We start from the raw sequence: 26,806 nt of genomic DNA, 5'->3' as shown, positions 1-26,806 counted from the left end.
CCCAGCAAAGGCACAGGCTGCCTTGCCAGAGGCAAAAAACCTATCTCAGAGGCAGACACTGTCACAGACATTTCTATTTCTGTGTGGTAGTGTTTATACATGTGAAAAATTCATTTGCAGTGACAGTATCCTGGCTTCGTTAACCTTGACAGTAATAGCAGATGAGTATTTGCTTCTCCAAAGAGAGTCTGGAGTAACATTGTGGTTTTTTTCTTTCCTAAAAACCAACTTATGTTTTCAGTGGGGTGGATTATCCAGCCTCCTGGTCATAGTTACTGCATGTAATAGTTGCTGCACATGACACATGTCATTCCAAGGGCAAAGACAAACTGAAGACCCTAATTGTCACATCCTCACAATTTGCTTCTCATTCTTAATAAACACAGTTCTGAAAAATCCCTCCATGTCACTCTCTTTAACAAGAAAGAAATTTTCATAATTTACTGAGTGTTTTATAGGTTTTGGGGCTGTAACCATGTAGCCATAACTACTCCAGTTTCTCCCAAGATGTTTTTGGTATGGACTCCCCTGCCTATGATTTTTTTAGACTCCCACATCTGCCCACCATAGAAAGCAAGGATATTTCTGCAAAGCAGTTTGTCGGTTTATATTGTCTGGAATAATAAATATTTGTGATGGATATGATCCACATATATGGATCTAAACAAATGGGTAATTCTTCATTAAACTGTAAGAAATCATTAGTCCTTGCATTGTGACAGAGTGGTAAATCAACAAGTCAACCAACGCCTGAGAGAAAGGACAATTGCATATTATTCTGACTCCGTGGCAAAATCAGCAAGGGGTCACACAACTCACCCCCCCCTGCTTTGACTTGACATCCAGAAAGGTGGAATTAATTGGGAAATCACTTGAATAAGTTTATAGCAGTATCAGTATTACAGCAGTGGTACAGCAGATCATAACCAAGAGAGGCAGGGATGGGAGAGGAAGGCAAAACAATTAATCTATGTGCCATGAAAGGCAACGAGTCTAATTAGTCCCATACTGGTGCCACACTCAGAAGAGAACTGAGCCCTGGATTAGGGAAGCAGTAGCGAGTGCAGGACCACCAGCAGGTACGAGACAGGTGAATGGAAAATATCCTGCCTCGCAGGTGATCAAAAGCAGATCCTGCCTTCAGCACTTGTCCTGACATTGGCTGGCAATGTCTCTTTCTTATTTTACTTTAAAGCAGAGCTAAATTCATATAGAAATAGATACATATAGAGATAGGTATAGATATAGATGTAGATGTAGATGTAGATTTATATAGACATTTATAGTTACAGATATAGTTATATATATGCATATAGGAATGGGTATAGATAGATAGATACAGATAGATAGAGATAGAGATAGAGATAGAGAGATAGAGATAGAGATAGAGATAGAGATAGAGATAGAGATAGAGATATACAGATACAGATACAGATACAGATACAGATACAGATACAGATACAGATACAGATACAGATACAGATACAGATACAGATACAGCCCTGCCCTGCTCCCCCACGCAGCACCCTGATACACCACCAGCAATAGCAACTAGACTAGTACCTGACAGGATAGCTTTCTGGGAGCAACAAAGGGAAAAATTAAGCAAAAAGTGGTTAAGCACCATAGGTAAATCGGGGTTAGGCCTGTCTGGGGTTGGATGGGGAGACAGCAGTAGATCAGAGAGCCAGGAAAAGACTGAAGCTGCTGTTCTCTCAGTTTAACCCTCCCACATTTTCTTCCCAAGTTTTCACCTTTACTTTTCTCTTTTGCTCTGTGATGGTGTCATTTCAGGTTCAGCTGTGAAATGGCTGATTGCAGACATGCCTTGGGAGAAACAACAGAGACTTCTTTTCTGAAATAAGAAAGAACTAATAAAGATCTTTGAAGCATGGAGAACAAATGCCACTCCTGGGTTTTTTTATTGTGTAAACACACAAGTTTGACTGCAGGTCTTTCTGTTATCAACCTTGTGGTCTTTCTCCAATGACTTTGTCTCTTCTTTTCTCTCCTGTACCTTCTGCCTCTTGGAAGAGATTTATTGGCAGTTGAAACTTTCATTATAAGTGTATTTGAAAAATTAAATGATTGTTGGTGTCAAAGGTTAAGTGTTCTTCTTTAAATATTACATGAATTCACATGTGGTTAGAAACAGATAAAAAGATAGCAGGACTCTTTAAGATTGCATGCATGTAGCACCTTAGCCCATTCTAACTGCTTTCTTTTAGCATGTTCACTCTGATTACTCTCCAAACACGCACACACAGAACACAGAACAGATTGCAAAGTCTGCTTTTAGGGAGAAAACAGTCTAGTTAGAGGCCCCCTGGCCTTGAGAAAGATTTAGGGACTTATGCTCAGGGCTGTGTCTACCCACACAAGCATCTCAGCCCATTGCATCTAGTGACAGGAGTGTCACGAGGACTCTCCAGAGTCCAATATGTGGCATCTCTTCAGGCTTGCTTGTTCACAGCTGTCCCCACAGTCTCACTCTGCTGCTATCTCGCTGCCCAGGACAGCTTGCCAGCATCATTCTCCTGCCTCCCTCGGTGCAGGCAGACTGCTCGGGGCTAGTACAACTAATTCAGAATCAGCTTTAACAGCTCCCTTTCAAACAGTGGGGTTTAGCAGTTTTTCTCTTATGTGGAAATAAATGTAAAGTTTCCAGATCCTCACCTGAACACAATCTCACATCAGGGAACCCTTTCACTTACTGACTGTGGAAAACTTTGACTTTCACTGAAGACAATGTATTAACTGGTGTGTATCCCCCCAGGTAAGGATAGAGCAGCAAGTTTTCAGTTGCCACTTGGTGATTTCACCTAAAACAGAGGAACACACATTGGTAAGACTTACCTCAAAGAAGAGAAGCTTCTGGTGCTCTCCAGCACCAGGCAGCATACAACAGAAAACAATGCAAATGGCCAGGCCCCCTCCTCAAACATGCAGGACCTGCCCTTCTCATCTCTCTGAAATGAGAACATTTCAAGTCCTGGATGCTGATGGACAGTCAGTGCTGGCTAGCTGTGAAGAGACCAGTTCAAGCTCTTGTCCTTCAAAACCACGAACAAAGGCTCTGAGCTTATTACATGCAAGCAAGTTCCTTTGGCTTAGCCAGATTTACATATCTGCTGAGCAATGATATACAACTGGATGAACACTCTTAGGCCAATTCAGCTGCAAAGTAAAACACATGAACTTAAAATCACCACAAAATTAAATGGGAAAGTCAAACCTCATAATTTCAAAATTTTCCCACAGAAAAGAAATGCTAGAAATGGATGGGTTGTCACAGACTGTTTCAGTGGAAATGAAACTGGTCTCTGAGAGAAGACTGTTCATCAACATGTTTTTGGCCAGTTCTGTCAAAACAGGCTTTGACAGAAAACGTTCTGCATTTTTTTCACCCAAAGGCAAATGAAAGAAATTAATCTATGGTGCTCTTACACTGCTGTCTGCCGGATAACTTCGAATGATTTGCTTGCTCCATCTGGCAAGAACTTAAAAAGCTTATTGTGTGATCACAAATAATATCTAGTGATATTCTTAAGATGTCATTAAAAATTAGGCCATTACAGAAGAACCTACTGCCTTATGATAAAATACAAAGAAAAATGCCAGATACAAAATAAGCAGCCTGAAAAAATAACCAGGTGGCAAGAAAATTGCAACTCTGAAAAGGTCAGAACAGGAAGAAAGCTCTGAATACTTAGTCAGTTATTTAATAAGAGCTTCAAAATTTCCTAAATTAGAAAAAATAGCATCAGTGTTTACTTTTAAACTTTACCTTTACATGTCATTTTAGAAGAAGAAATCATTTCCCAGTACAATACAACTTTCATTTTTCAATATTGATAATAATAACAATGTGTTTATTTTTCTAAAGAACACAAACCAATGAAATTTCTGTTCTGAGCAAAAAAGCACTATATCCAGGAAAGTCTCAAAAGGGCAACTTGGCTTCATAATCAAATACCAAAATGATTTTGAAAAATCTAATAATCTGCCATCTTCCAGCAATAAACAATACATCCAGCAAACACAAACTTAGAAGGAAAAAACTATTCAGTCACAATAATAGTTCTTCTGCTGCCCGGTATATCAAATTTCCTTTTCCTTTTCAAAACAATATATTATCCCAGTCCCATTTATTCCTATAGCCTCTGGGACAGCTTCTGATCTCAGATACACTGTTCAAATCCAGAGTAACTAAACTGAAATAATTCCTTTCAAGTGGGACATTTTCTCTGGGTTAAATAGGAATTATTGACCAATGGGGCTGCACAAATAGATTATACAGAAGTAATTTTTGTGTTTCAAAGCATGAACTCTCTATACTGAACACACTATATAACATTGACTTAAATGAGCATTTTTCTAGCCAGACCAATTACATTACTGTTTTAAATGATGCTTTTCTTCGTGTCGAATACATATTTTTTTCCTTTCACTTGTTTCAATGCTATTTAAATACAGAGAAGGGAGACTGAAAGGAAGAGTCCTGTGAAAAGATAAATGCTTTGCAAGTGATCCTGTCCTTTCCAGACAGATAAATCTCTGAATCATCCAATAGTCTTCAAAACCCCACCTCATCTGAATGATCTTCATATGTCCACCACTACCATTTCTACTGCTGATCACACTGTCCTGGCATGGCAACTTGCCTTCAGCTGGCCTAGAAGGTGTTGTTGGTCTCCTGCTGCCTACTCTGCTGAGTACTGTGTGTGCTAAGGTACTGATTCACACTTCTGCTCTCACAGTATTAAGAGGCAAGTTGTAGAAATTTCATAGCCCCTCTGGGTAATGTGTTCAGTGCTGAGATGCTCTCCTGATGTTTTTCCCAACGTCCAGACTGAACATCCTAAGCTGTGATTTGTGGCCACTGACCCATATTATATCATTAGCTATTTCATGAGGAAAAGTTGCATCCATCATCTTTGAAACTGGCTTTAAGTAGTTGCAGGTAGCTGTTGGGTTTCCTCAAGGCCTCTTCTCACCAGACTTGATAAGCCCAGCAAAGCCTCCCCAGGGCAGAGCTAAGAAGACACGGTGAGATGGCAGCAGCTGAAAAGATGGAATAAGTGCCTCACAGTGTTTGGAGATGGGAAGCTCTGAGAAGTGTAAAACATGCAATGTTCACTACAGCACAAATACATTACATATATTAAATCAGCACACTTTGGGTACAAAAGAAAATATAACAACTGATGTTTAGTCTAACAATACATCTCCCACTGCTGCCAGGCTTCTTCCTCAGGCACCTTCAAATGAGTTCTCCTCTTCTGGCAACCTTCAGGCTTAAAAATAAACCAAAGAGGGAGAAGGGAATGAGGAGGGGGGACGCGGAGGGTGTTTGTTGAATGAAGGCAGCATCCAAACCTAGTTTTGATTACAAGCGTCAAGCCTTTTCTAAAATATCTCAGAAAAGTGGAAGTCTGGACAGATTTATGGGTGTACATACTCCACTGGTTTTTATTTTGGAGGTGTATATATATATGAGCAAAGATTAAAAGCCAAAACAAATGTCTAAATCATCGTATATTGGTGGTGCAGTGGGATAAATACAGCACAGACCTCAAGATTCTAAGTAATGCTGATTGTGAAAGATAATTTCATCTTTGCATTCACCTCACTGAGACTCAGGAAAAAATGCCTAAGAATTATGAGAACAATTTCATCCATACTATTACCTCCTCTCAATTCTTAAAGTGTTCATCTTCTATTTTGATGTGGATCACATTAAAAAGAGAATGCATTATAGACTTGAAAGTGTTTTTATTTAATGCAAGATAGCAACAGAAGGTGGTCGTATTGCATGTCAAAAATCAGAACTTTCTGAAATGGTAGTACTACCCTGCTAAAATACATTACCAGTAGTAAAATTACTGCCTTCCACTATCAGAGTCCCTCCCATATGACAGGTATCAGATTGGTACATGTACAGAAATAATTTCACCATTATTAAAATGCAGCTGTGATTACTATATTACTATATTTGAAAAATACTGCCACAGAGTCTTTTTAATGAGAATGTTAGGAACTAATTTAGTAAAATTGTGATTATGAAAGGTAATGTTAAGGCAGGCCACTTGTAAAGCCAAGGAGAAACTTCAACAGCAGATTTATAAAGAGTGGTCCTTTAGTGACCCCCAAATAGTGGGGATCATATTTTACATCTCCTCCAATTGACATGGATTGGATTCATGTATATACAGAATACCCAAAGTCTGAGACATCCCTTGTATGAATTATAGGCATAAATAAAATCAGTCAATAACATCCTTCTATCCAGAGAATTAACCCCATAAAATCTGACTTTTTAATCTACTCCTTGCTGACAAACAAAGATTTAGTGTGCCCCTGTGCATTTCAAGCAACTTGATTGGGCAACCAACACATGTACCAACATATGCAGGGAGTACCAGCACAAGTTTGGCTGGATTTTGTGTAATTTCATTGTACAATAAAAGCACAAAAAAAAAGATGATACTGCAGCTAATCAATATCTGGAAGGGATGTCAGTGATTATATTTGCGATTGCACTGGGATCTCAACAAATATTCCTGAACTTTTCCCCAATCCCAGAGGAAATGTCAAGCATTGATAACATCCAATTTATTACTTTAGCAATTGCCATCAGTGTTTGTTTCCTGCAATCTGGCAGGCACCATATATCCTTTACAAATGACAAATGTATCTGACTAATCTCCACATGACTATGCTGAAGTAGTTCTGCCCTGATCACTTGCTTGTCCATGCATAACTGAAATATTCAAACCAAAGCCTTTTCCTGTAGACTGTGATGCCTATATAGCAAGATCTTTAGACCTTTGCATGTTCTCTCCATATAACTGAAGTTTAAAGAAAAGATTTTCAAAGCTCTTGGAGTTTGTTTCTTCCCTCAAGGTGTGCCCAGTAGAGCTATCAGTTAAGTACATTCCCTTGTTTCCTACAATAATACCGATGTACATTTGTAAAATCAGTGGAGTTATATTAGCAAATGCCTGATGCGAGAGGATTGAAAAACATGTACAAAGGACATTTGGATTTGATTCTGTTAATCCTACTTCAGACTGGGGAGCTTGAGAATGTGATGTGATCCATCTTTTATGAGTTAGCAGTATTTTCCAGATCTAATGAATTTCTGACCTCTCTGAAATGTACAGGCTCTTATATCAGCACAAGTGGACATTAGCAGAGTCCACACTTGTATAAATTTGTATAAATTTGTTATTTGGATTTTTTTATTATTTAAAGTGATCTCAGTTAAAGAAAAAGACAATTCATTTCTTTGATCAAGAGTAGAAAATGTAAGCAGAAAGTTCCCTCCTTAGGACTCTAATGTTCTCCTAGTGCTGATCATGGAATATGAAAGACACACTCTACCTACCTTGCTCAGGATAATAAATCACTAAATTGGAAGCTTTGGTTACCGTACAAATTTTGATAACATTAATAGAATTAGCAGCTTATCTTCTTCACCGGGAGATTGTTAAAAACAGAAGCTGAAACTGCAATTTAAAACGTTTAAAAAGGTGGAAGGAGACCTATTTTTATGGCCAAACCTGGTTGCATTTCTTATGTTTGACAGTAAGGCAGTAATTTTGCTTTCTCTTGTTCTCCCTTTTTTAAAACAATGGAAGAAATTCTATTTATTATTTCTGCTTGTTCGCTTTTCATGCATAATTAAAGCTGGACAAAGACAGTCTCTGACCAGACACTAACAAGCAGAATCAAAAGAGTCCAGCAGCAACCTGGTGCTGATAAACAGGAATTCCGAAGGGCTGATAAGCAGAGAGCCATTGTTATCCAAGAGAGGATTTACTAGCCTGTGTTTGGTTTGTTTGATGGCTTGAGGGCAAGATCATCTTCTGTAAAAAGTATTTAGTTTTAATTGCTCTTCAGTATGGTGAGGTTCAGCGAGTCTTGAAGCCAGTCAGATTTCCATCGGGTTCAGTGGGATTGGGATCTCACTGGAGAGGTGAGAAAAACCTACATCTTTCCTCCCTTTGTGCAGCATTTGAGTGAATTTGAAGTCTGCTCAAAACTGATCTTTGCTTTGCTTTTTCACCCCCTGCCCCTAAAAAAAATGGATAGATTTGAATTTTACCACTTCTATGCAAAACCAGGAAAGTGCTATGCAGTAAAAAAGATGTCTCCGAGGCTGTTCAGAAACATGAGTAAAACGGGAACAGGTCCTACTCTCAGTCTGCCTGTGTGAAACCAAAGCAGGATTTAGAAGCTCCTACAAAAATAACTCACACTGGCTCTGTATATTGAAGTGTGAGGAAGCTAGTGAGAAAGGTGACATTTTCCCCCAGGCTGTACAGAAGCATGAGCTATTCTGGGAGTGATGCACTATCTCTCACAGCTGATGTGTATCCCCTAACAGCATACAGAGCAGTTAGATCAGCATAGTTAAGAATGTCATCAGTGTGCTGCCCCACCTTTAGACAATGAACAGCAGCATTGTTGCATGAAGAACCTGCATATACCACATTGCATATTCCTAGTATCCAGTGTGTTCCTGCAACCTTTGCCACTGTCCTCAGCCTACAACAGATGTCACCTTCTGGGGCCTGAAACAGGGAGAACAGGGTTAGGCAACTCAAATGATAGTAAGATAACTGCTGATGTTGATGAACATAAGAGTATCTCACATCGTTGATACACTGGACTGGATACGGAAGAACTGAAGCCACAAGGCAGGACAAATTGCTTGTAAGACTTTTATATCCAATAGATGTTGATGGGCTGATGTGTACACCTAAACTGAATGCAGAAATACTATGCCTTTGAGGGAACACTGTGCCCTTTCCTCAGAAAAGTACCCTTGAAGAGGTCAAATGAGCAAAAAGCATGTTCCAGGAAAAGTCACAGGGAGAGCCAAAGCAGAGTTTGGTTGTGCTCTGGATGTGTAAACTTCCCTTGAAGTCCCTGAAGATCTAGCCAGGAGAGCCTGGGAGCCCAGAGAGCAATTTAGTCTGCCCCAAGGAACCCAACCCAACAGAGCCTCTCTAACTCCCTTCCTTGTGCTGACCAGGACTCTCTCAGTTACCTGTACATAACGTCTGGTGGTGTCAGATGTCCTGGCTTACCCTGACTCTGCAGAGGTGTGGGGCCCCAGCAGGCACTGTCTCATAGGTGCCATGCTGTGCAGATACTTGTGATACCTCAAGGCATCTCAAGTAGTTGTCTGTGATTGGGCAATTTAATTGACTAGGCTATGAATTGATTAGGGAATGCAATTAAATTCAGTTTTAGAATCTGAACTCCTGGGGGAAAAAAACAAACAAACAAACACAAACAAACAAACAAACAAACAACGCAGAAGCAGTATTTCATAAGGACTTTTATTCAGTGCTGGTCTCAGGTACATACCAGAAAAGGACCTTTTGCAACTAACATTGTCTTTGTAGGGGCAGCAGTGGTAAGAACACAAACCCAGCTCATCTACAAAAACTGACTTAATGAAATCCCTTGGGACTTCATCTCACAATTAGATGAAGTAGGGAAAGCCTGAAAACCAGACATCTGCCAGACCCAAGACGCCTCAAGATCTTGACTTTAATGTTCCTTACCACAGGTACTATTTACCTGTCTTCCAGTCAACATCAGAAAGAAAAGAAACAAAGATCTCTGGACACTAGATCTGCAGAACAGTTAGGACAAGGCTGACATAACATCAGTTCCTTTGGAGAGGTGAGGGACTGCCAAGGCAAAGGTTGAAGTTAATAATCTTTTAAGTTATTATATATAAATGTCTTTGTTTGGGGATTCTGGATCTCTGGAAGACACATAAAAGCCTGATTGATTTCTCCTGCCATCTCCAATTACAGAATTTCCCCACAGTTTTAAATCAACCGGGGTTAACAAGGACTTGGAAGTTTACTAAAAAACTGTAAATAAAATTCTTTTTTCACTTTACTGAAAAGACCTGTATAAATCTAATAGACCAATGACAACTCATAAACTACAGAGATAGCTAATTAATTAAATATTGCTAACTACTAACATTTGTAACCACAGGATGTTAACATACATGCAAACATAATCTTTGGTGGTCAATGAATGGTGTGTGAGTAGTTATAATGCAACAAACCCAAAGTATGCAGCAGGACCTTTTGTGTGTTAAGAGAGTTATCAAGAAGGAAATATTTTAAAATAATTTTCTGCTCTTCTTTAACTTTATAGTCATTAAATCTTAATGGTTGGTCAAAAATCAAAACTTAGAATTAAAATACATTTCAAAAGTTTTAGGTCTGTGTTCTTGATCATTAAAACTCCTTCCTGGAGCTCATTTCACACAGCTTACCATTCTGTAGACTCCATACTAGTGTGTTAAAATACAAATTCTCAGTCTATGGAGTGAAATCTTATAATCTGCCTCAGACGATTTTTCTTCATCTTGAGGACTCATGTGAGTAAGGGAAGGAGGATTTGACAATATTCTTATTTTGAAGTAAACCTGCTTGCAGGAAATTTGTTTCTAATGTAGCTTTATTTCTATTTCTGAGTTGTCTAATATCCAATAGAGATTTCTTAAATAGCATTTGTTATTCTTTGTTATTGTATATTTTCATTATATGAATGCCTAAAGATCTTTACAAGGTCTGCAATCCCATTGTAGTATATGATGAATAAACAGAAAAAAAAAAAGATAATGTGTGCCCTGGAGGCCTTACAGTTGATAAATATTTACTCAAATGCTTACAGAAATAATTTTCTGCTCATGACTTGTTTGAAGCTATTAATTTCATCTGCCCACTGCAAGGGTTGGTTGCTCTGTGTCCTGCATTACAGGCTACATATTTTGTTCCCCAAGTGGATGACAAACTTCTAAGCAATAGAAAGATAAATGGTGAACAGTAAATAGTACATTTCCTAGAGGAATTTTTGGACAAATGACCACCTGTGCTAAAAATGGTGAAACATTGAGGGCTTATAAATATTCACACATTCATTTGACAGTTCTCCAAATGTTTGCAAATTAGTAACATGACTTTACAAATAATGATGACACCATATATTTACAGGAAAAAAAAAATATATAGACACAGTCTTCAACTGAGCATGCTTTCAGGTGTTTTCTGTTTACAAGACCTCCATCCTTTTTTTTATCTCCCTTCTTAAAATAAAGAAATATCGTCACATACACCACTGTCAAACACTTTTCTGAAACCAGCAGCAGCACACTTGATGCAAGTTTTCCAGTGACACCATACATTTCAAACAGAGTACCAAGCATGAAAGATGTGTCAGGGCAGTATTTTTATGAAGATCTCCCATAGAGATGGTCTGGAATGGAAATTCTTCTCAGGAGGGCAACAATTCCAGGAATGTTATCATAAACCTGCTGACATCCATTGCTGTTAGGGAGAAACATGTAGTAAAATTCCTGCCCCTTCTAGAGGCATCTGTACAGACAGTCATTTTTTTTCTGAACATGTCCAGAAAACAAGAGTAGCCAGCACAGACCCTTGTGTATCCAAGCAATTAAACCCACTGGAATTAGAAATAAGTCATTTAAGATAATAACATTTTTCAGAGATGAAGAAAAGCCACAGGTGGTAAATCGCACATTGAAAAGATTTGCTAAACACACTAGAAGACCAAAGATTTGTAATTGCATACTTTGTTGATTGAACAATGGAGACATAAACACATATTCTTCAAAAGAACTCAACAACAAGAAAAGGCAAACAATAATCTGAGATGCCAGTGTAACACAAACCCATCTCTGAATAGTGTTTCAGCTGAAGTCATAAACAGTACAAGTAAAAGAAGAATTATCTTGTGAGTTTAAAACAATGAATTGCTAATTACAACAAAACAGAATTAGTTCAGTGGAAAAGAATCTTCTAAAATGTTTCTAAAAAGAGAGGAAAAAATTTAAAAGCAAAATGTTAACCCTTCCTAATTTCACTTCCAGAATGGCTGCTTGTTATTTATATTGCACCACAAACATTCATGGCTTCTTTTCTGCAATATATATAGGCAATTTCCCACTTTAAAGATCTCACAGTCTAAGCATCAGATTTGTCAAATGCTACCATCAGTTACAAAGTTTAGCATCTTGAGTACTCCTTTTCTGAAACTAACCTTTAACTCACCTACTGCTCCTGTTCTGCTAGTGCTCATGAAAAAAATCATATGCAGACCATTCTCAGATTGATGCTGTGATTTCTCAGTGGACACCACACTGTGCTAGAAATTAAATAATCAATACTGTTCTCAAAGATAGAAGTTACATTATCCCATCAGGCTGGTGAAATATATAACAATCTCATTGTAGACTAAAATATTAATTTCTTATTTAATGAGGCTAGGAGAGCCTTTTTCTCCCCTCACACAATACTGGGAGATTCTTAGTACTTTCATTTTGTAACCCCAGCATTACTGAGTGAAAAACCTCTACAGAACCCTGATGAAAGTGCTGCTGGACAGGAAGAGCATCTCTGCTGTCCTTTACACAAAAGGAAAATGGCATTTTCCAGTGCACTAACATGCAAGATCCCAGTTCAGACTGTTAGCTGCATCAGAAGATGCTGGAAGCTCGCAAAATGAAGAAGATAAACAGAGAACTGAGTAGAAATTATTAAAAGTGAAAAAATCAAAAGAACTGAAGTTTGCTGTCAATCAGATATTACTTAAATTGAGTAGATGAACATTACACTGAAAATTAATTTACTGCATAGAAGGGAAGAGTTGCATCTGCAAGCTTTGACTGACTGTTATCACTCTCCCCCTTCCCAGGAGTCTCTGGAGTTTTTTCCAGTGCCATCCATTCCTTCTTTATCTGAATTTAATTTTCTTCTTTTTTTTTTTTTTTTTTTAAATGAAGTTTCAAATAATTTTGTCTTTGAGAAAGCCCGGTAACTGACATCTTAAAGAAGGGCCATTCATGGATGTGAGGACACGTACCCCAGGGGAGCTGAAAAACAAACCACCTGAACAAGGATTTTAATTCAGTTCACTTATGAAGAAATGCTGATATTATCTACTTCTTGAAAAGACTTTTCTGCGTGGACCAGAAAGTGGAGGAAGCAGAAAGCCTTCTGACTACTAAATGTTTCCCATTTATCGTGGTTTCTGCGATATCCTGGCAGAGATTGATTTATAAAGCCAGTGGTCCTTAGTAGTTGCTAGGAAACAGTGCTCTGCACTCCATCTGCACACGAGGGGATGTGCAGCCAGAAAGTGTGGTTTCTAATGGAGTAATTCTTCTGACTTCAACCCTGCACAGAGAAATTTCAGTGCATGGCTTCCCCAGAATAACATAATCAAGTTTTAGTCCTGTGTGCATATTTCGTGACTTAAACTAAGCTCAGCTAAATTCAGCTCAATAACTTTGTTTTCCAGGTCCAATGGCCACATTCCAAGTGCAGAATTTACTCATTTTAGAAAGCCAGGAATAGACTGGGATGGACTTCCCAGGTCCTGCACACAATTCTTTGACGTTTCTGGCAACCCACTTAATCCCCTTCTTACATTTATCAAGCTCCATCTTTAAAAGCCACAGGATTTTATCCACTACTGACCGCACCAGTAAATAGTAAACTTCTTTTAATTTCTAGCATAAATTTATCCCTGGGCTTTTGTGTATGTGTCAGCATTGTCCTTTCAGCTAAACAGCTTTCTGCTCCTTGGTTTTACCAACTCAAATGCATTTATAGGCAGAAATCCTATCTCCTCTGTTTTTTGTTTGACTAACCAAACCCAACAAAAGCCTCTTGCTCCTGTATAGTAAGCTTTCCCTGTGGCATTGTGATGAAGCACTCTTCTGCACGTCTTTCTTTCAATTTTTCCTTCTTGAATGTAGGTGAACAAAAATGTGCATATTACAGTGCGTCAGTGCTTCCCCCTCTACTGGAAATATTTTTCCTGCTGCTGTCTAGTATATGGTTCTTTTTTTTTTTTTTTTTTTTTTTTTTTTTTTTTTTTTTCTTCCCATTTTCAATGGGTAGCAACTATTCTTTTTATCGGTTCTTAAAAGCATGACCTTAGATTTTGTTCTAGTTCATCTATTCCTACCATATTATCATGGGCCTTAAATTATCCAGATTCCTACTGAATTTGCCCTGTTTATATGGGTGGGTGCTTCCCAATTTCATACTTTCAACAAATTTAATTAGTGCACAACCACTTTTTGATCACTAATAAAAGTATTTAAGGAACATAATTTGGAATCTCGCTCAAGAGCGCTAGTTTCCCTTTCAGCATAATCCATCACTGTCTGCCCTTTGGACAGTTCTTTGCATTAATTCTCATCTCACAGAATACCTAGCAATTATGTGAAATATTTTATTGAAGAATAGGTAGGCTACAGAGTTACTAAGTTTCCCTTGGCTAAAAAAATAAGTTATTGAAGAAACCTGAAACTTGGTTCCCTTTCGAAAATTGACATTGTATTCTAGGACACCTTCTATTAAACCCGATGTTTTTCATTTTCCCTGAAATCTTGAACATCAGAATGGCTGGTCTATAGTTGCTAGGTTTACACTTAACCTTTTCTTACTTGAAGGCATCACACTAGCCTCAATTCAGATGGGCATATCATCTTGATGAGTCCTGATCTAACCTTTGAGGGGCCATTTCCATGTTTCATAATTCTATTCCCCATAAACAGTCCTGCTGTGTTCCACCTGCTCATCTTCAGAGGCAGAGGCAAAGTAATAATTGTTTTGGGGGCACACCCCTAAAATAGCTTTAAACAACACTCTTACTGTTTTCCTACTTCTTTATTTTTATGGCTTTGAAGTCTTTACCCATTTTTTTCTGATTTCTCAAGGTCTAAATTATACCAAATGTTCACAATTCATATTCTAATCTTTCACTTTCAATCCTCCAAGTTCTGGTCTGATTTTTGAAGATTCTTTAGCAAATCCCAATAGCCTATTTAGTAGAGTTATTTGTCCAGTGAGGTCTGGAGTTGTCTTGCCTGAGAATACAAATTTCAGACCAGCACTTTATCCCAGTTCAGTCCATTACTCTTCAGGCTCCTTTACTCTGATATAGTCTGCCCTTTTACAATTAAAAGCCTTAACTACCAACTTGGCTTTGTATGCACTGCCATTTCATTTAAATTGAAATTTAGTCAGTACTGTCATCACCTGATAGCATATTATTTTCTCTACTACTTTCTCTATATCTTTGCTACTTGTCTATCACCAACTTAAAATACTATAATGTCTTAGCAGTTCCACAGCTTCTTGGAAAAACAGATTTTTCATCTTCCACTCTGAGAAATTACTGGGTTCTACTGTAGATGTAGATGTAGCAGCTGTTCTCCAGTCTATGACCGTGAAATTTAGTCTCCCGTAATGACACAATCACCTGGTAGCTTATCTCTCTGAAGATACAAAAGCAATCTCAAGTCCAATGTCCATTGTAGAACCCAATCACTTTCCCACTACAGTCTCTTTCAGAATCAATTCCTAACACATTTTGACACAAACTGTTCTTCTCTAATCCATACTATTAACTAACATTTCTTTACTGCCAGCCATATTCTTAATGTATAATGATACCACATTATCTTAACAATTCCTTCTTCATTCCTTTTACTGTGTGCACCCTGCAGTACTTGCATTCCAGTTGCAATTAGTATTCTAACATGTTTCTGTTATCCCTCTAATATCCTGTTTCATGTCATGCACCAATAAACCTAATTCTTCCATCTTCGTGTGCAGGTTGCTTTGTTGCATCTGTTATTGCCGCCTCACTTCACCTGGTTTCCTAGCTAGGTTAAGTACGGTATTTGCACTGATATATTGTCTATCCAGTCATTGGGGTTTAGAGGCATTTCTTCCCCTGTGTTTCCTGCTATTTGATATTTCTTTTTCTTTGGTATATCCTCACTGACTTGATTTTACTTTCTTTGTATTAAAAGAAGGCGATGGTAGTATAGCTGTCTCCCCATTTACCTTCTTCTTCCGATGCACTGTCTTCTGCAATGTAAAGCTCTTCTTATCTATCATGGCAGACTTTGTCCTAGGAGAATCATGCTCCAAGGATTCAAGTGGAACAAATCGCTAGAAAAGAATCTTCTTCGTGGGAAGGCCTCTTTCTGTAATATTAATTTTGTCCCTTGGCAGTAGATTGCTGCTTCTGCTACTATTATTATGTTTTCCGTTGTGAGGTGCTTTTTTCCTTTAAAACTTTATTTGATAGTACATTAAAAACTCTATTTTCCTCTCTTACTATCTGAGTATTTATACCATGCTCATTACATTAGGATATCATTTTATTTAGGCAATAGAGTATTTTATCAGAACATTAACAACATTGCAAAATGTTCTTCTACACGGCCCTAGTCTCAGACAAAAATGGAGTCCACGTTCTGGGTGGTCCTTTTTTCTTGATGTATGTCCCTATATTTCCCATAATAAATACCTATTTCAGTTACACTATAGATACAGGTACTTTACTGTAGCTGGGGTGCTTTAAGGACACATGCGCAACAAGTTTGAAGGTTGAGATAATATTTTTATTACACCAACTGCTATGGTTGGGAATGTTAATCAGGCTTTTCAGCATAAAGGCATATCTTGGGGTCACTTGGTGTCTGAACTGTTAAAAATGTTAATAGATCGGGGTGTCTAAATGGTCCTTGAAGGTCTAGAAATACTATCCTCCTCTTATATTTAGTGTTTAAGCGACCTGACTGAGTTACAAGGGAACTTCTGTAGTAGATTTAGAAACAGAATCGAGTGATCTGGGCCTAAAATATGTGCCATTCTTGACACTATTAATGATATCTGTAAAGAACAAAATGGAGAGGAAACATGACTTACTAGAGCAAATTTGTTAGAGTGTGAAAAATTAATACACGAAAACTCTCTAGAATGCCTACCCACTGCTACATAGACATCCATGATTTAAAATTAAAAAATGGAAAAAAGGGGTAATGTAATCCAAAGAGCTTTGAGAACAAAATGGGAAGAACAAAGGAATACAGACACACACCCAGATGTCATTTCCAAACGTGGTGCATAATTACACACTGAATACATCCTTGTGGGAGCAGAATGGCAAACAAATGACCCTATGAACAGCAGAGGGGGACACACACAGGATAACAACAGGAGCAAGGCCCTGACCTAAATAAGTGCCAGTTTGAACGTCCCTCCACCTTTTCACATTTTGTCAAGGGATGGACTGTAGTTCCTGTCCCACCTGTAGTAAACAGTGTACAGTTTTGATCTAAGAATTAAATGACCTTTCAAGGTAATGGAAATGGGATGATACCTCATAGCATTAATTTCAAGATAGCACATATGACTGATGTATATAGAAACACAGAATGAGAGAATGGTTTGGGCTGGAAGGGATTTGAAAGATCATCTAGTCCAACACCCCCCTGCCATGGGTAGGGACACCTTCCACTAGACCAGGTTGCTCAAAGCCCCGTCCAACCTGGCCTTGAACACTGCCAGGGAGGGGGCAGCCACAGCTTCTCTGGGCAACCTGTTCTAGTGTCTCATCACCCTCACATGAAAGAGTTTCTTCCTCATAGCTAATCTAAATCTACCCTCTTTCATTTTAAATGGCTAATAAGAATTACAGTAATAATGTAAACATAAAAGCCAGAAACAACTCAGAAGAAACTCCAAGTTTATCAGACAGTGAATAAGAGCTGACACTGTCAGGTAAGGAGATACGGTGCTACATAGAACAGGAGAGTGTATCAGTGGAGACAAGGCAGCGTGAGCATCACTACTCAGAGCATTGGGAAGATCTCCCCAGCCTGTTATGTGCTCTTTCAGGGCTCTCAGACAGGAACAGAAAAGTCAAAACAGAGTCAAAAGCTTGTCTGATAAAGCTGGGAAAATAAAAGCTGAGAGGGGTATCATGCCTCTCTGTAAACATGTCCAATAAGTAAACACCAGAGAAAGGAAGAGCTATTTAGCCTAAAAGCCAATACTGGCACAAGTACAAATAGACCCAAACTGACCATGAATACATTTACACTGAGAATTAGAAGAAGGTTTCCAATCCTCAGGGCAGTGAGGTTCTGAAGCAACCACTGAGAAGGCTGTTGGGATGAAAACCCCTCAATCTTTTCAATCTGAGATTGGTCAGTTTATTATCAGTGTTCTAACATCACTCTTCAAGAGAACAGAAACTTGACTCAGTGCTTCACAAGGTCATTCCCAATCCTATGTTCCTTCCTAAATAATAACACCTAGTAATTAAACAACATTTTCTCTTCAAAAACTGACTTCTTAAGTAACCTGTCAACTAATGTTATGATGTCTCCTTGCAAGAGGGTATTCTGTAGCTGGGAGCTTGAGCAGCTCAGCCCTGCATCTCATTTCACAGAAAGTGTTAAACATAAGTTATCATGAAAAAAAGTTGTAAGCAACATTGGCTTATATTTAAAAGTGTCTGTATAACAGCAAGCACATGCCTGTTGCCCCTTGCCACTATTCTAAATAAAGATAAACTTAACTATATGTTTACAAGGATTTCAGGCTATAAGCTCCTCAGGGTAGGGAGTCTATCTCTACAAGCTTTAAAAATAGCCAGTGAAAGTTGGTAGCCGGTTGAAGATACTTCATTAACCTCAGATCTGGAAGTGATTACTACCAGGTAATCAGACCTTTTTGAACAGTGAGACATTTGAAATACTGTGCATGGGTCCTATTTCTTACATCCACAGCAGGGGTGTAAATATTCACAAGCATCACTTAAGCAACAGCAATAAAGACCCTGAGAATTTTCTGGGAATTGAATTAGTGACTGCCAGAGAGTGTTAATATCCTGAAGTGGAACTTTGGGTCATTAACCTCAACTGGTCATTAAACTTCAGGAGAGGTCCAAGGCTAAGGTCATTATGACAGTTATGAATTCTAGGGGGTAAAGTATATTTATATATCTTGATTTAACACTGTTTAATCTGTACCACTGTAGATCAAAGCTATAGATAAGTTAAACTACAGATCTCTAGATGTGGGTAACAACAGCCAATCCTTCTTCATCTCAATGGAAAAGACTGCAAATGTCAACACATCAGAAAATTCCCAGCCAGGCTGGAAACATTTTTAGCATTTATAAAACATCCACAAAAAGCAGGCAGGTAGTTCCAAAAATTTCATTAAATAAACTCTTGAGAATCAATGCAGACTGCTCCCTTTAGGGCCACAAACCCTCGTATGTATAATCCCAGATACAAAGCAGGGGAAGGAATGTGAGGTAGACATAGACAACAGAAGGGTTGAAATTCACAGATACAGCATCTAGCTCCTCTTGAAGTCCCAGATGTATCTTGATGGCACTAAATATACAGGCCACCTCCCAGCCTCTACACAGAAATCTAATTTACACGGTGTGTGAATTTCTGGCAGTGTGCATCTTTGCCACACACGCCAGAGAAAGGACAAGGACTAGGTGTGCTGCAAAGGGGCAGCATTGACACCAGCTTGGGGGTTGCCCATCTCACAGGATGCTGCAGATCAGACGAGACCCCAAAGGAGTGGGGCACCCTGAGCACAAAGCTCAGAGCTTGAACACCCAGTTCAAAGAGGACACATAGGTAAGGGCATCCAGATACTCCTTACACAAATGAATGAGTTAAGGGAAGTGAAAATGACTTGACTTGTAGGAAGTATCCAAGGGTGCTCTTTCATGTCTCAAAGGAGCTGCCATAATGGCTAGATGTTTCCCAGACAGTGTCCCTGTTCCCCACTTCCTTTCTCTCCACCTCCTTCCTTTGTAGTCTTGCCCCTCCTTGATGTCTTAATAAGCCCATTCAGCTCACTAAACTGGCAGAAACTTGGAGGTCAGAGGGCATTGTCTCTTTTCTTGTTTGTTTATTTGGGAATCAGTGGGAGAGCACACACAGCCTGCAACCGGGAATTGGGGATGGAGGGACACCAGGCAGTTAGATTGGCTCACCCTAAGTGGCACTCCATTTCCCACAGCCAGAAAGAAGTACTAAGCTATAATTATTTGAAAAGCTTATCAAACAGGGCAGAAAAGTCCCACAGAGAAGTTTGGCCCTGTAAAAGACAATGGCAAAGCTCCCATTGGTTTCACTGGAGACAGGAGCTCACAGATGCTCTGTGACACATCTTGCATAAGATTCCCTGCTAATTTCTAGTAGAGAACTGAAAAGTACTAAAAAGCTTTAGAAAAACCAATTTTTAAAAAAGAGCTAAATAAACATATTACTCTCAGTTCTTCGGAACAATTAAAACAGAGACAAGTAGCATTTCAAATACACAAATACGTACTAAAAAGAAAAACTGCTGACAATATATCTAATTCCCCAAATGTTTTTGGCACAGTAGGATTAGATACCAGGCATAAAGTAGTGTGCTGGCAAGTAGTCAAAGCATTCCTGGATTGCACATATGTTAGATGTGTCTGGCATTTATTACAACGGTGCAAGAGCACCTCTATAGTCAAGGGTCAGTGAGCATTTCCATTATAAACAAAGAAGTTAAGGCTCTAATAGCTTACTTGCTTCAAAAGTCTCAGTAAAGAATTGCAAAAGATGTGTAGAGAAAAGCCTGACAAAAAAAATGTTATCAGGCAATTTTAGTTCAGAGATCTTCCAACCCCAATTTTTCCAGAGCCTGGGAAAAAAAAAATAGCTTGTAATATTGCTTTTTAAAGCTTTTAGTTTGCCAGCAGTTCTGGAGGTAGTGTATGTTTTTTTCAGGTGTGGATTTGACCCATGCACAGCTGGGGCATCATTATGATCTCTGCCCTTGGGGTTCCTTTCCTATACAGGAACCACAAAGCACAGCCTTACATTTAGAGCAGGAGGTTACGGCTCACACTTTCTGTAAAGGGACTGGCAAAGGTTAATACACCTGCTAGACACATCCTGCTAGACAAACATTATTTTGCCTTCACAGGTCAGCAAGTTACCTCCCTATCAACCGTATTTTGAACTGAGATTGTGCAACACCATGGCAAGCCCACCCAGCCATGGGCATATGAATATTAATGTCCTTGTCTGCTTCTAATAAAATCAACATGCTCTGAGTGAGCCACCATGGCCTGAAGCCCACCCCAGCACATCAAACCCTGTGCTGGGGTCAGCAACCCAACTGGACCTCTGTATGGGAGTGTGGAGCAATATTAGTTACTCGTTAGATGGCCTCTAGTGTGTGCTGTGCCAAAGGCTTGTTAGAAGCAGGACTTGAAAAGCACAACTATTTGTTCACAACAAAAGAATGATTTTTTGGTGTGTCCTACCTGCACTAAAGGTAAAAAGTACCTTAGATTATACGTGCCTTGTTTTCAGTGGGAGTAATCTCTTATTTCCATCTGAAAACTGAACACAGAAGAGCTTCACAGCATACTTCAACCAAAAATGACTGTGGTGATGACTTTGAAATTGCTGTGGTGTCTGCCTTTTTGAAGGAACTAATCAGGATTTTATCATCTACCTTCTCACTTTTGCCTAAAATGTTAACCCAAATTGTTACTAGGAATAGAAACAATACCGTTGTTCTACTAACAGAATAGTGGTTTGAAAAACAGACTCTCTTGCCTTTGAAGTAAAACCAGATACAATGCTCTTGTAGATCCAGCATTGCGCCACTCAAAAGCCACGCTTTCTGGGATATTTATGATCAGATCTAAAGTGCTGGGGCACCCTATTAAGTTATAGGAATTAATATTTTAAAGAATGAGCCAAATAATAAAGCTTTCGCATTTTTCAAGAGAAGGACAGGAGCAGGACAGTTACTGTGCAGCCTCTTCTATTAGCAAGAGTATGCACCAGTTTCCCTTGTGTTAAGGGATGTTGCCTTCTGAAGGCAGATTTTTAGGACATGTTAGCTAGATGTAGTTAGCAAGAACCACAGCACACCTTTAAATCCTGCCTGAGGCAGTGCAAACATGTGCTCCCTGAGGACTCGTCATGGCCAGAAGAGAAGGAATGGATTCGAAAGTCCCCATCTGCCCAGCAGTCTCATCGTGAAGAAAAGCTATAGATAATGGCCTGTGGTTTGCAGTTATCTACTCCTAGTACTTTACAATCAGGGGAATGCCACATATACCACAAGCTGAGTGCAAGATGAAGCAATTAAACCAGATCCTTAAAAGCAGTCTGAGTATACTTTGCTTGGAGCCATCCATTACAACAAGCAATATATCAGAAACCCTTCATTATCAGGAATCTGTCCTGCAGGTACTGGAATTTCTCCCGCTTGCTTTATATTGGGCAAGAAGCTGAACATTTCCCTATAGTCCCATACAAAGGATCTTACACCAGTTCCCACTGAGACTCATAAGCATATGCTGAGAGACCAGGCTCTGAACTTTGAGTAAGATTTATTAATAGGTTTGGGCACTCTAGCTAAAGTGTAATGATGAGTGACCTCATGGGGATAACCAACTACTGCTGACAGCAGCTCTCCCATTTCTATTAGCTAGTATCAACTTCTGATTACCTTTTTCCTGGGCAATATTGTTAACACCATATCTTTGTATTCATAGCAGTGTACGAAGCCACCAGTGTGGTCAAAAAGACATTTGCATCATGTTTGCTTTACTTTGTTCTCCCCTCATTGCCTCCAACTCAGCACTTTCTCTCCCTTTATGTTGGAGTCTCTGACCAAAAACAGGTGGCAGAGTCTGAGGCTGTGACAGCCTCCCTGAAGAGTCAGTTTGATTTTCTTCTCTGTGACCCATGAATCTGTGGTGTATAAATGTAAAAATTCAGAATCTAAATCAAAGGAAATACTATTGTACCAAGACTAAAGCTGAGAAGGTTCAAAACATCAAGTGACCTGTAGTTTGGGGGCTTTTTCAGTAAATTCTTCAAGAAGGACCATGAAAGTACTACTCCTTACCCCAGCTTTTTTGTGTTTTGTGGCTAGGACTAAATCTCTCTGGTGACATTTATATTCATGCAATAAGAAACATCTGTTTTCCCTAGCAACTGTAAATTTCATAATAACCTCCCTGCTACCAGCCAGAATTTAAAGATCCTGCTCAGTCTATTTCCTACTGAACATGCCTTGTTTTCTCTTTCCTGTTTTAGCTCTGTGCTGCTGGAAGTACAGGAAGATCTCATGCAACCTCCAAGTTGGCATACTTAGGAGGGCTTTGGATTGAAAGAAATAGAACAGCCTTTATTTTCCTCTCTTTCCTGGTATTGATAATTATTCTTTCCATGACAGATCCCATCCTCAGATCAGGATTCTCTCAGTCCTTTGGAGGTGACTCTAGTCCTTATTATTCCTTCCACATTGGTGCATGGATAGGGGTATGTGTGTGCGTGTCTAATTAAGGAAGGCTTTCTCATGAAAGCACCATCATGGAGCTGGAGTGCACACATGCACAAGTCTAAGGGTTGGCTCCCCACACTCCCCCACTTCAGGAGCACATCCTTCAATGATCAGCTTCAGTGATACAGAGTGAAAGTTATCCTGCTTTGGAGATGAAAGTGAAAGTTTGTATGTGATGCACTGCTGTGCACTGCTCATTGTTGCTTAGCAATGAAATGTGCAGCACGTGGTGATGGTGCAAAGATACCACAGCATTTTTTTAAAAAGGGAAAAGAAAAGGGATAAGAAGGTCACACTAATAATCACTAGAGAAATGGGAACATTATCAGATGCAGCAGCTAGAAAGGAGGTCATACTCCCCCAGCCTGTCTGAAATCTTCTTTCCTCATTTACTTCCAACACTGAGAGACAAAAGAGAAGGAAAATTCAAAGTGTTTTGTCCCCACTCCTACCTTACGGTTAGAAATTCCATTCCAGCATACTGGAATAGGATCTCTTGCTCCTGGGTTAAAGGGGAAAAAGCAAAGTTTCTGATACATTACACCAAAATAATGGATTTAGAAAGAAAGACATGTATTAGTGTTGATGAAAACACAAATATTATTTTCAGACTAGAACAAGGCATCCCATTAATAATGGTTTAGTAAGTATCCCAGAGGCAGCTAAATAAACCAGAAAGGCTAGGCTGAGCTAGGCAAGCAGCTTATGATTACACTTACACTACAGCCTCAGTGGAAAAAAAAAAAAAAAAAAAAAAAAAAAAAAAAAAAAAAAAAAATTAAAGAAAGAGAACTGACATCCTTCACGAAGCAGAGTACAGAAGAAATGTGACTTGTGGCCTTTTGTTAATACAGTATCAACTTTAATTGAACCTCCAGGCTTTGATTCAAGTCAATATATCTGGAGCTTCCTGGAACAATAAATCTTGATGTTAACCACAGTAGAGGTCAATCTCTGTCTAATATATGCTTTGTAATGCATTTAAAGTAGAGCTATATTATGTAGATGGTGAATTATTCATACACACAAACTATTAATGAATAAGTCAATATACGGACAAGATTTGGGACCATTAATATTAGAAAGAGGAATTAGCTCTGCAGGAATACAGGTTCCCAGTGACAGTCTAACACCATGACTCACCTGTTCACTCATTCTGTTTATTTCTACCAACCTCATTTTAGCTCATTTCTAGAGACTGAAAATTTGCATTCTGAGACTTGGAGTTTGGGAACATGCTTCTCCCATGTTGCACACAACCTCTGGGGATGGACTGAGATCTACCCATGGCTTGGAGCAAGCTTTGGTTCCAAGAGCTGTCCTGTCTGGGGAGACACTGCAACCCCTGGCATGGCACCAGCTTCCCCACACATCATTCCTTTGTATGTATAGAAATAGCAGCAAACACTGGCACTCCTCACATCCCCCTGCCATCCCAGGCATTGTGGATGAAGGACTGGAGCTGAAACTGCAGATGCTTTCTTCCTGCCTGCCAGCCATGGAAGGGGAGAAGGCAGACCCCAAGGGCCACAGGCACCATAGCCACAAGAGGAGGCTTATTTCAGATCCTGCAACTTACCTGAGCCTACTGGGCTAACAAATCAAAGATACTCCACAAATCATGGTACTGATGGGCATGGCCCTTCGGCTCATCCGGTCTGAGAGTGGAAGAGAGATCACAGGCTGCCTCAGAGGAGAAAGGGCTATATGATGGTGGGCAAAGATGGGTTTCCCATGAATGAGTTGTCATTTTATAATATATCCTGGTGCCTCAGCATAGCAAACCATTAGCAGAAAATTAGAGTTAATATAGAAAAGCATGGCTCCAATTAAACATTTTAAAAGCAAAGAAAGCCTCCTCATTTCCCTTCCAATTCCTCTGTGATACCCAGCCAGTCCAGTCAGTCCCCATTCATACATATTTCTAGACAAGATTACACAGAAATCTCTGACTCACTGTCTTTAAAAGAAATAACACTGAAACCATTTTATTATAATAAAAGTTGCAAGTTTGTTGCCAGAAAAGCAAAAGCTAGGAAAAACAGTAAGACACAACTTTAAGCAACATGTTTCCTGAGTAACCCAGTCACAGTTGATGAATACAGAAGACGTGGGTAAGCCTGTGGCTCCTGGCTGCGAGAAGAAACAGGTCAGAATACGTGCAACAGAAACTAAGGATCTGCTTTAAATGAGGTATGTCTTTTTTCATTCCTCAGTGAGCGTGTATCTTTTCCAATAGCATTCAAGGATGTTAGTAAGCACATCAGTAAGAGAATGTGGCAGTGTTTGCTAAGTGTCATTCAGACATGAGTGAGATTTAACCATTTAGCACAGCTCCCCTGCCCCATTCAGTCACGGACTTGCTTGTTACAGCTGCCAGATTCTGAACAAATGTCTTGACAGAAGCATCTCCACTGATACTGCTGTCCAGTCAGTGAGAGTGCCTTATCAAAGGAGAAATAAAATTAGAGATGCAAACTTCATTTCCCAAACAGCAAGAACTTGCTGTGGTGAATAGCAGCTGCAAAACTCCACTTCTTAAGCCTTTGCTAGAGTTAAACAATCTTTAATAATTTTACCTGAATACTATCTAACTATGGATTTAGGCAGCCTTGAGTTTTGCAATGTAATCTGATTTTTCTGTAATAGAGTCTGACCCACTACCTATGTGAAAACTCAGTGGTGGAGAACAACTACAGAGGTCAAACAGAAGAGTTATCTGTTTTGATTCTTTCAAAAAAGTATTTTGCCAAACCCTAGCATTTCCCTGCTCTTCATTGTGTTGGGCCACTGAACTGGCAGCAGAGGGCTGCTGTCCCTATAATCCTTGAGTCATTGAAAGAAGCTTTCAAGGACAGAAGTTTTGCTCTTCTCTTCCTTCTCCAAAAATTTTCTGTCAAAATCTCCAATCACTTCCAGTTTGAAAGATAAAGGATTCGTCTGGGTTCTGGGGTACCGTGTGATGTTGTTCATGACAGCATCTTAGTGGTTTCTGTGTAAAGACCATCTGATCACAGTTGTCTAGAAGAGTAAAACATGAAAGAAAGTGTCAGAAAACTCCTGTAAGATAGAAATCTGGGTGTGTCGCCTATTCTGCTCCCTTCAGCTGCATTATAGACACAGCTTTCATATTCTGAACATTTTTGGGTTAATTATTTTTCCTGAAAGTGCCAGGGAGCAAAAACATTGCTGTATATCAGCATCCGGACTTCTCTGGGCATCAGCATAGATGTTTTCTAGTAATGTCTTCTTGATATACATAGCCACAATGAAGAGAAACTTAACCCTTCCAGCAATTCAACACATTAAATATTTGAACTTCTAATTTCAAAAATTTGTTGTACTTACTTTTCTCTTAGAAAAAAGGAGAAAGGGAGGATGAGGATCATGTTGCTATGGGTTCTGACACAGCACAGACCATCTTCCATCCTGATTATACACCAGCTGCCTTACTCAGCATCCCTAAAACTAAATGATTGTCAGTGTCAGCTTCCCGCTTCCTAAGTTTTGTGCATCATCTCCAATGATCCTAAAAGCTCTATGGAGGAAAAAAC

The sequence above is a fragment of the Athene cunicularia genome, assembly GCF_003259725.1.
Source record: "Athene cunicularia isolate RWA chromosome 1 unlocalized genomic scaffold, athCun1 chr1_part2, whole genome shotgun sequence".
Taxonomy (NCBI): domain Eukaryota; kingdom Metazoa; phylum Chordata; class Aves; order Strigiformes; family Strigidae; genus Athene; species Athene cunicularia.
This window is presented reverse-complemented; position numbering follows the sequence as displayed.